At 47.7% G+C, this 8,018-nt stretch overlaps 1 pseudogene; it reads right to left on the bottom strand.

Annotated features, from left to right (window-relative positions):
* Nucleotides 1-1,757: 1,757 nt before the first annotated feature.
* On the bottom strand, nucleotides 1,758-4,816 carry LOC127300693 (uncharacterized; annotated as a pseudogene).
* Nucleotides 4,817-8,018: the final 3,202 nt, after the last annotated feature.

Genomic DNA, 8,018 nt, shown 5'->3' with positions numbered 1-8,018 from the left:
CCGAGAATATTTCCTGTGTAGGATTTCTGAAACCAAAAACAGCAGAAAACAGGAAGTAGCGCTTCGGCATCTTGTTAATAGGTTAGTGCCAGAAAATGCATCAAATGATGTAAAGTGTATATAAAACATGTGAGTATTGTCATAAAACTAGCATGGAACATAATAAATTATAGATACGTATGAGACGTATCAGGTATGGCTTAATTTTTCTAGATTAACCACCCCAGGAAGAAAATCGGCCTTAAAAAAATTCCTAGGCTCGACCAGACTCGATGTGAAGTTGTCGACTTTGTTCTAGATATGGAGTTTAATGTGATATTCACAATCCAAATCATCCAACACATTCATGATATTTGTTCTGACGACTAGTAAAATGCCCCCATATCGTCCACAAGGTGGACGAGAAAACCATGCAAAGTCTATACCACCTGAAAGTTGCTTCGGAGGACTCCGCAAGAACTCTCGTCTGCATGTTTCCGATATAGGAAAAAAATCTAAATTATGATCCCGACAATAATCAACAAAATGCAAGTGTTTATCCAAGTCATCTAAACCTCTGCTATTTGCAAACATTACATTCATGGGGAAACAATTGAAGATGTGGAGAGCTTTGCCTGTTTCGAGGCTTTTTGCAGGAGGAGGATTTTGATTTCCGACTTGATGCTTTTAGCTCATATAATGGACATAGTGTAGGGACTACATGCGCAAACAATAGAGAACTCTATAGATCTAGTTCACGAAATAAATTTTAAAGTATTAAATATTAGACTCATTTCGAAGAGTTCATCGCGAGAAATTCAAATATGCAAACAAAAACTTATTTACATTTATTGCACGAAAATTATGCTTGTTTTTCAATTCGTAGTACAATTAGAAAAGAGAATCTTGTCATATAGGTGGACACATGTACGGATTCCACGGATGGGCATCCTCTAACGTGAACGAGAGAGCTACAGTGGTAAGCTAGTGTAAAATGAAGAGCCAAAGTCAGGTAAATGTAGCGAGCACACGTGTTCTGTACTGTAGCAATCCCTGTAGGTAGTTACTATTAATGTAAATCTTCTAAACTTTAAAAATAGCATGTCATAATTTTGATTGTAAATAATTCTTTTGAATGGATACCGCATATTTATATTATGTATGTTAATTTAGATCAAATTAATTAGTCCTAATCATATGGATACGAAGAAATAAAGTTAGGATACCGTAGGTTATCTGACTTTGCTCCTTGAAATTAGAGGATCTGGTTCACCCTATGTCATGCAATGGTCGAGATGTCAACTTTGACTTATATCCACTTCACTGAAGCATTTCCGCAATGTAAGTGCAAAGTTTATGATCAGGATCCGCCAGTTTTGATGAATCAGAATTATCGGGATAAAACTCAGCTAGCTTCAACAAGCTATGTGAATAAGCAAACGCTGAATTTACTTCACTGAATCAATCATCCAACTCTTCAAGTTGCCAATCAACAACATATTTACGATAGTACTCTATTTGGCAACGATGAAGGTTTGTGACATTGGTTGTTTGTCGCGTATTATGCCGGTTGACATGTTCAGTTTCAGAATGTCATGGTGTTCACAAATATGCTGGTGTCACCTTTGAGCTTGGTAAATGTGTTTCTTTTAATGGCAGAAACATAATGGCAAGCTAGACGGAATACAAATACACAGCGATGCGATACATCATGCACGTATACATCTGCTTCGTTTTGTGTTGCTCCGACAAGATCTGCTGACCGCCGAGTTAATTTATCACGACAGGGCGGTTTCGACGTGACTGCTACCACTCTCATGCAAAGAAGCAGCAGCAACACTGCTAGCATCCTCATCGTTCCCGCCGTTGAACCCCGAAACAGCTGAGACCGTGACGGCGAGCAGCTCCTCTTCCTCCTCGTCCTCGGTGATCAGTGCCTCCTTGATACCAGTATCACCATTCCTCGCACGGCGAGCGCCGTTGCCTTCGGTGTACAGCTTCAGCAGGTTGGCCAGGTCCGGCGACGAGGAGTAGACCGAACCAGGCAAGAAATCCACCAGCGACTGGTAATTGTTGTCGTCGCAGTCTTCCTGCTCGACCAAATCACCGCCACCGTCCCGACTCCGCCGGCTGCCTAGCCGGTTGAACGGAGCCGAGTCCGTGTCCACAGCGGCCTCGTGGAGCTGCGCCCTGACCCTGAACGCGTCGAGCTGCCGCTGCAGCCCGTGCTTCTCCGTCTCCGTCTCGTGGACGAGCTGCATGGCGACCCGCACCGCCTCCCGGTCGAACTCGCCCTGCTCCTCCAGCTGCCGCCGGCGCTCCTCCTCCCCCGCCTTGGCGCGCCGCTCGGTTTCCAGCTCGGCGCGCACCGCCTCGAGTTCCCTCCGCTGGGCTCGGAGTGCCGCGACGAGGCCGCTCACCGTCAGCTCCGGCGTCTCGTCGAGCCCTTTGGCATACTCCTGATTTTCTTCTGGGAAAGCGACGATGGGGCCAAGCTCGAACATGGATACGTACGGGCCTTCGCCGTTGCCACTGCCGATGCTCGTGGTTCTTTCGAGGTTGCTGAGGCCGGTGGCACGAGGATGCTCATTGTCGCCGCCACGATCTTGCTCGCAGATCTCGCTGCCGATCGAGACAACCACGGCGGTGAGCCTCCAGACCTGTGGAGTGTGCACACATTGTCACATTGTTATATAGGTTGTGGTGCACTAGATACGTACTCAGGTAAAAAACAAAAACTGCACTAAGCTAGCTCAGCTAAAAAAGACATTAAGCACATAGAAATGGTTGTGCAAATCCAAGTTTCGTCCCTGTCTTACTACAGTTTGCCACCTTGTTCAACAACAACACTGAGTTGGCAGTGACAACCTGTATCGAAAACTAAGAGCATCTCCAGTCGCGTCCTCCAAACCGTCCCCCAAAGGGATTTGGGGCGCGCCGGACAAAAAAACGTTCCCAGCCGCGCGCCCCAAAGGCCTTTTTTGTCCGGCGCGGCCCGATACGGTGTCCGGCGTCCCGAGCCCGTCCCCGTCCCACAGGGGACGCACCGGGCACGCCGGACACAACGAAATGAGAGGCGAGGAGGCGCGGGCCCGACCCGTCAGCGGCTCAGACGCTCAACCGCCACATACGTTGCGACGGTGCAGTTGCCAGGAAGCGGAACCGTCGCATTGGCAACCGCGTCGACGACGCGCCAACACCGCCGGAATGGAGCGCCGACTCCTCAGAAGAGCAACCGCTGCTCTCTTCAGAAGGCCAACGCCAAGGCGCAGCCGAGGAGCACCGGCGACGACGACGCTTCGGGCGCCGACACCGCCTCGTCGGAAGAGGTGACGAGCAGGAAGCGCCACCGCGATGACGACGACGAGGCGGGGCCATCAGCGAAGAAGAAGAAGAAGTAGATAGTTTATATGTATTTAGTTATATTTTTCCGAAGTTTTATATATAATTTGTTTATGTTCAACCGATTTGAATATTAGTAAATAGTTTTTTTCTAGCCAAAAAAAATTATTTTAAATGTTTGGGGGCGGCGTTTGGGGGACGCGGCTGGGGAGCGACGTCCCCCAAACGCGGCACGAACAAAACACGTCCCCCAAACGCTCAATCCGGCGCGGTTTGGGGGACGGTTTGGGGGACGCGGCTGGAGATGCTCTAAGGGCAAGTGGCCCACCACCTGTATCATTCGGAAGTCATTACGGCAAGTGGCAACTACTGACGTGCTACGCAATTGCTAGATTTGGTTCAAGCTTCTAGTATCTTATTTCCTCTTAGGGTTTGATTCGCAGGATTCTTAGAACACAGAATAGGAAAACTGCAAAGGACGAAAATCATACAAAATTGCTATGACATCCCTTTCAATCAAACGAGCCCTTAGTTTGGTCGTCGGGAACTCGAGATTTCCAACAGAATGGCATCTCTAGATAGTCCCCGTGAAGTCTATCACCGAATCAATTACAATGGGGCGCTTATGCCTAGCGCTAGCAAAATGGATGAACCGTCGAATCCTACCAAAGGTGTCTGTTCCTTCCCACCAAAAGCATTGTAACGCTCACCTAGTAAGGGTGCACCAACCAACCAAAAGATGAAAAAGAATCGAGATGCCCCAATTTTAGTCTACTTTGGTGGCAAACGTCAACAACTCAAACCTAAGCAAATCCATATTTATAATTACACGATTCGCAGTAATAAACTAGTAATGTGATCGCTAATGTATTCTCAAGCAAAAGAGTAAGCATTTGATTGATTAATTACCTCCAGGTTTATCCGAATCGTGTTTCGTCCCTCTGTCGACGTGATCGGAAGGAGAGCACGTCCTTTGCGCGATGGCGGCGACGTGGGCGTCGCAGAGGAGGCGGCGAAAGGCGTCTTGTTCTTGGCTGCAGCCGACGTCAGAGGAGGAGGAGCATAGCAAGCGGTGGACGCGGGCGCAGAGGAGGCAGGGCGGGCCGAGGCGGAGCGAGGAGGCCACGGCGGCGATGAGGCAGAAGGCGGCGCCGTTGGCGAGGAGCAGCGACGCCAGCGCCCACTGCAGCACCGCGCGCACCAACACGGCCAAGAACTCGCGGACCATCGCACCCCCTCTACCACGAAACGAATGTTTCAACTCAGCAACAGAAAATTCAGAGAAAGAATCATGGAAGATTTGGGGATTAATTGAGAATCGGAGAAGCTGTCGATCGATGGACCGGAGTCAATCAAGAGACAGGGGAAAGGAGCGAGGAGGAGGAGGAGGAATGTGGGTTCGGTGGATAGCGTCAGCTCGATCGGACGGAGGTGAAGAGTAGAACAAGTGTCAACTTTGCAAAATGGAGCTCCACTAAGAGGAAAAGAAAAGGGTTGATGATAGAATGATTGGGCTAATCAATCTTTCTGAAAGGAGGCTGCAGCGTAGTAGGAGGGAGAGACGTCAGGGGACAGGGGTCTACTACTACAACGACTCTGACGAAAGCATTGCTTCTCCTTGGTTCTTTTTTCCTGAAGATGCCAGTATTTGCAATGCCGACGCCTTCCGATCACCACGACCTCGCTCGTCGATTTGTGGTTTCTTCCGCTAAATATGTCGTTTTCATCCGAGGCGATATTTACATCCCCGACGAGAGGAGTTGTCCCGTTCTAGCCTTGCAGCGTAGGAGTTCCCGATCGATAACCTCGTATGTTTTGCTGGTGTTTGTTACAAAGTGGAACGGCACATCGTGGATCAGGATCACAGATGTCGGCACACCAACAGCAAGCCAAAGGATTGGAAGTTTGAGAATTTTGTACATGGGTTGAATGATTTATATGGCTGCAAAGATTCAGTTACTCTAAATTTCATAGAAAGATTTGCATTGTTGGCATATATGGAAAGAGTGCTGTGGAAGGGTTTTTTCAGAATTCCTCCATGCCTGAGCGTCAACTTTGGAAATGCTAAAGAATGATTTGCTGCTGCCGGGAACCTATCTTCAGGGGGGAAAAGAAGGTACGGACGACGAGCTAGGCGTGCAGCCTATCATTAGCGAGGAGTCAGCCTCTTGATTTATGTTTTCTGTTCTTGTACTTGTCTGTTTTGTTTCTCTATCAGGTAGTTTCTCTTTAGATTGTAACTGAACTTCTCCTCCCACTAAATTGATTTGGGAGAGCACCTGCCATTCTCTAAAAAGGATTTGCATTATGTTACCAAATAAAGAGGACTTCTTTATCAAAAATAAATAAATAGAGACGGCTTGTCCGCGCTAGGCGATGGCGAGAAAATTCAGACTACTGAGCACGTCGGGTGGTACTGTCAGCAAGGGCGAAAAAATTGGAGAAGACGGTGATGAGATTAATCCGCAAAACTCGGTGCGACTTTGAGAGTAAAGTACTTCTCAGACTAGCTCAAATCATGGGTAGATTGATTGCCTTCTTGCCAATATGCTTTCATCTGAGGTAGTTTTGTCTTAGAGAATGTGGTTACTACACATAGTAATTCATGGTGTAGTAAAAAGGAAGGAGATACAGTTTTCAAGATTGATTATGAGAGAGCTTATATACAGTTAATCTTGATTTAATGTTAGAAATTTTAAGGCCTAGAGCTTTTTACCCAACTTTTATAAATGGGGTTAAGAGAGCACACAAGGTGACTCTCTTGCTGTTTAAAATCAATGATGTGGAGGGAGGTTTTTTCGGTAAGGGGATCCATGTGCCTCTCTCCTATTTAAAGTAGTAGTGGACGTCTTTTACAAAATGTCAGCTAAAGGGTGTGAAGTTAATCTGATTAGAGAGTTATGTCCTAGATTGATTCCTGGTGGGTTTGTCAGTCTGTAGTATGTAGATGACACATTGCTATTCTTAGAAAATGATACTAGATTTGTTATCCTAACATGTTATGGATAGTTGTCAAGAATGAAAATGACTTATCACAAAAGTGCTTTCATTCCTATTAACATGGAGTCTGGGTTTACCTTTACATCATGACAGGTTGAGTAGGGAAGATTTGCAGCCTTAAATTGATAGTCTCCTTAGTAGGATGCATGGCTGGAGGGGTAAGCTGCTATGTTTTGCAGCTAAAAGGACCCTGATCAAAGCTGTTATATCTAGTATTCCTATATATATGTTGTCTTTCTTTAAATTCCCCAAAAGGACTATGAAGTTATCAATACTCAATTAACACACTGCATGTGGAGCAATGAAGATGGAAACAAGAAGATTCACCTAGCTAAATGGACATCATTTGCATGAAAAAAGAGTTTGGGGCCTAGGGATTCCTAATCTGCAGGACCTTCACATCCGGAGGAAAATATATAATTGATGCCAAAAATAACACTAAGGATCCTAAAATCCTCTATTGTCATGATGCAAGCCCTTCCACCTTCCGGAAAGGCGTAATGTGGGACGCTCCATCAGTTATGGTGAGTTATATGTGGCATGTAGGGAATGGAAATTATGTTAAGCTTTCGGAAGATATATGATTTGGAATTTCAGCTTTGGGATTTGTACTTTATTTCTAATCAACAAATCATGACTAGCTTACATCTGAGATGTCACACAACTTAGACGCACCTTTAGAGAACTTCTAATGTATCAATGATGGTACAATGGCTTGAGTTGATTGAGATAGCTAGGACTATTAATCATACTGTGGATGAGGGTCATATCTTATTTGGCGGTATGAGACAAATGGTGTTTATTCCTCTAAGTACATGTATGTCTTAGTTAATTTTAGAGGCATTAAACCCATTTATCTACCTTCGCTTTGGGATTTTAAGATCCTACCGAGAATTCAGGTGCTTCTTTGGATCTTCTCACAAAATAAGTGACCATGGATAATCTGAGAAAAAGGGGCACACCCAAGCCACTAGAAAGTGATCTTTGTAAGGACTTTAAGTCAGGTAATCATATTTTCTTTAAGTCAGGACACCACACTTGCACCCGACCCCCAACCCTAGCCTCCCGCACCCAGCCTCCCAACCATCCCGCCGCCGGGGCAAAGATCTCGGGGCGTGGCGGCGGCGGGGGCCTTCCCTCGTGAGGCGTCGGGAACGGCGGCCATGGAGTCTCTCACGCGCGGCGGCGGTCGGACGAGATGGAGGGGCAGCGGCGGCCCTCCCGGGGGCGATGGCCAGCTGCGGGCTGCGGCCTCCCCGCCTCCCATCGGTGGCATGCCGGTGATGGCTGGTGGTGGCGGACAACGCCTTTCCCTCCGCCTCTCGCCGGTGAGGGGCGATGATCTTGGGCTTCTCCCGTGGTACGAGGACGCCCGGGGCAGCAGCCTTGGGTTCGACGGTGGAGGAGATCCTCTTCTTCACCGGAGAGGGTCGGCCTGCGGTTGGTGGTGGTGGATCTATTGATCTATCACCACGTTCCGACGGCGAGATGGAGAAGCTTGGAAGCCGGCGATGGTGTCGCCGGTGGAGGGTTGGAGTGGCCAGCCCAGTGTGGTCGCCGACGTGGGGGTCCGACCTGAATAAAGGCGGCGGTCCTAGGGCCTCTCTTGCGTGAAGAGGAGGACCTGCCGGAGGCCTGGACTCGTGATCTGGCCGGAGTGTTGAGTTCCGGAAGGCTCCACCGACGAATGTAACAAT

This window comes from Lolium perenne, chromosome 5 (genome assembly GCF_019359855.2).
Source record: "Lolium perenne isolate Kyuss_39 chromosome 5, Kyuss_2.0, whole genome shotgun sequence".
Taxonomy (NCBI): domain Eukaryota; kingdom Viridiplantae; phylum Streptophyta; class Magnoliopsida; order Poales; family Poaceae; genus Lolium; species Lolium perenne.
Note: the sequence above shows the minus strand (reverse complement) of the source record. Positions and strands in the feature narration are given on the sequence as shown.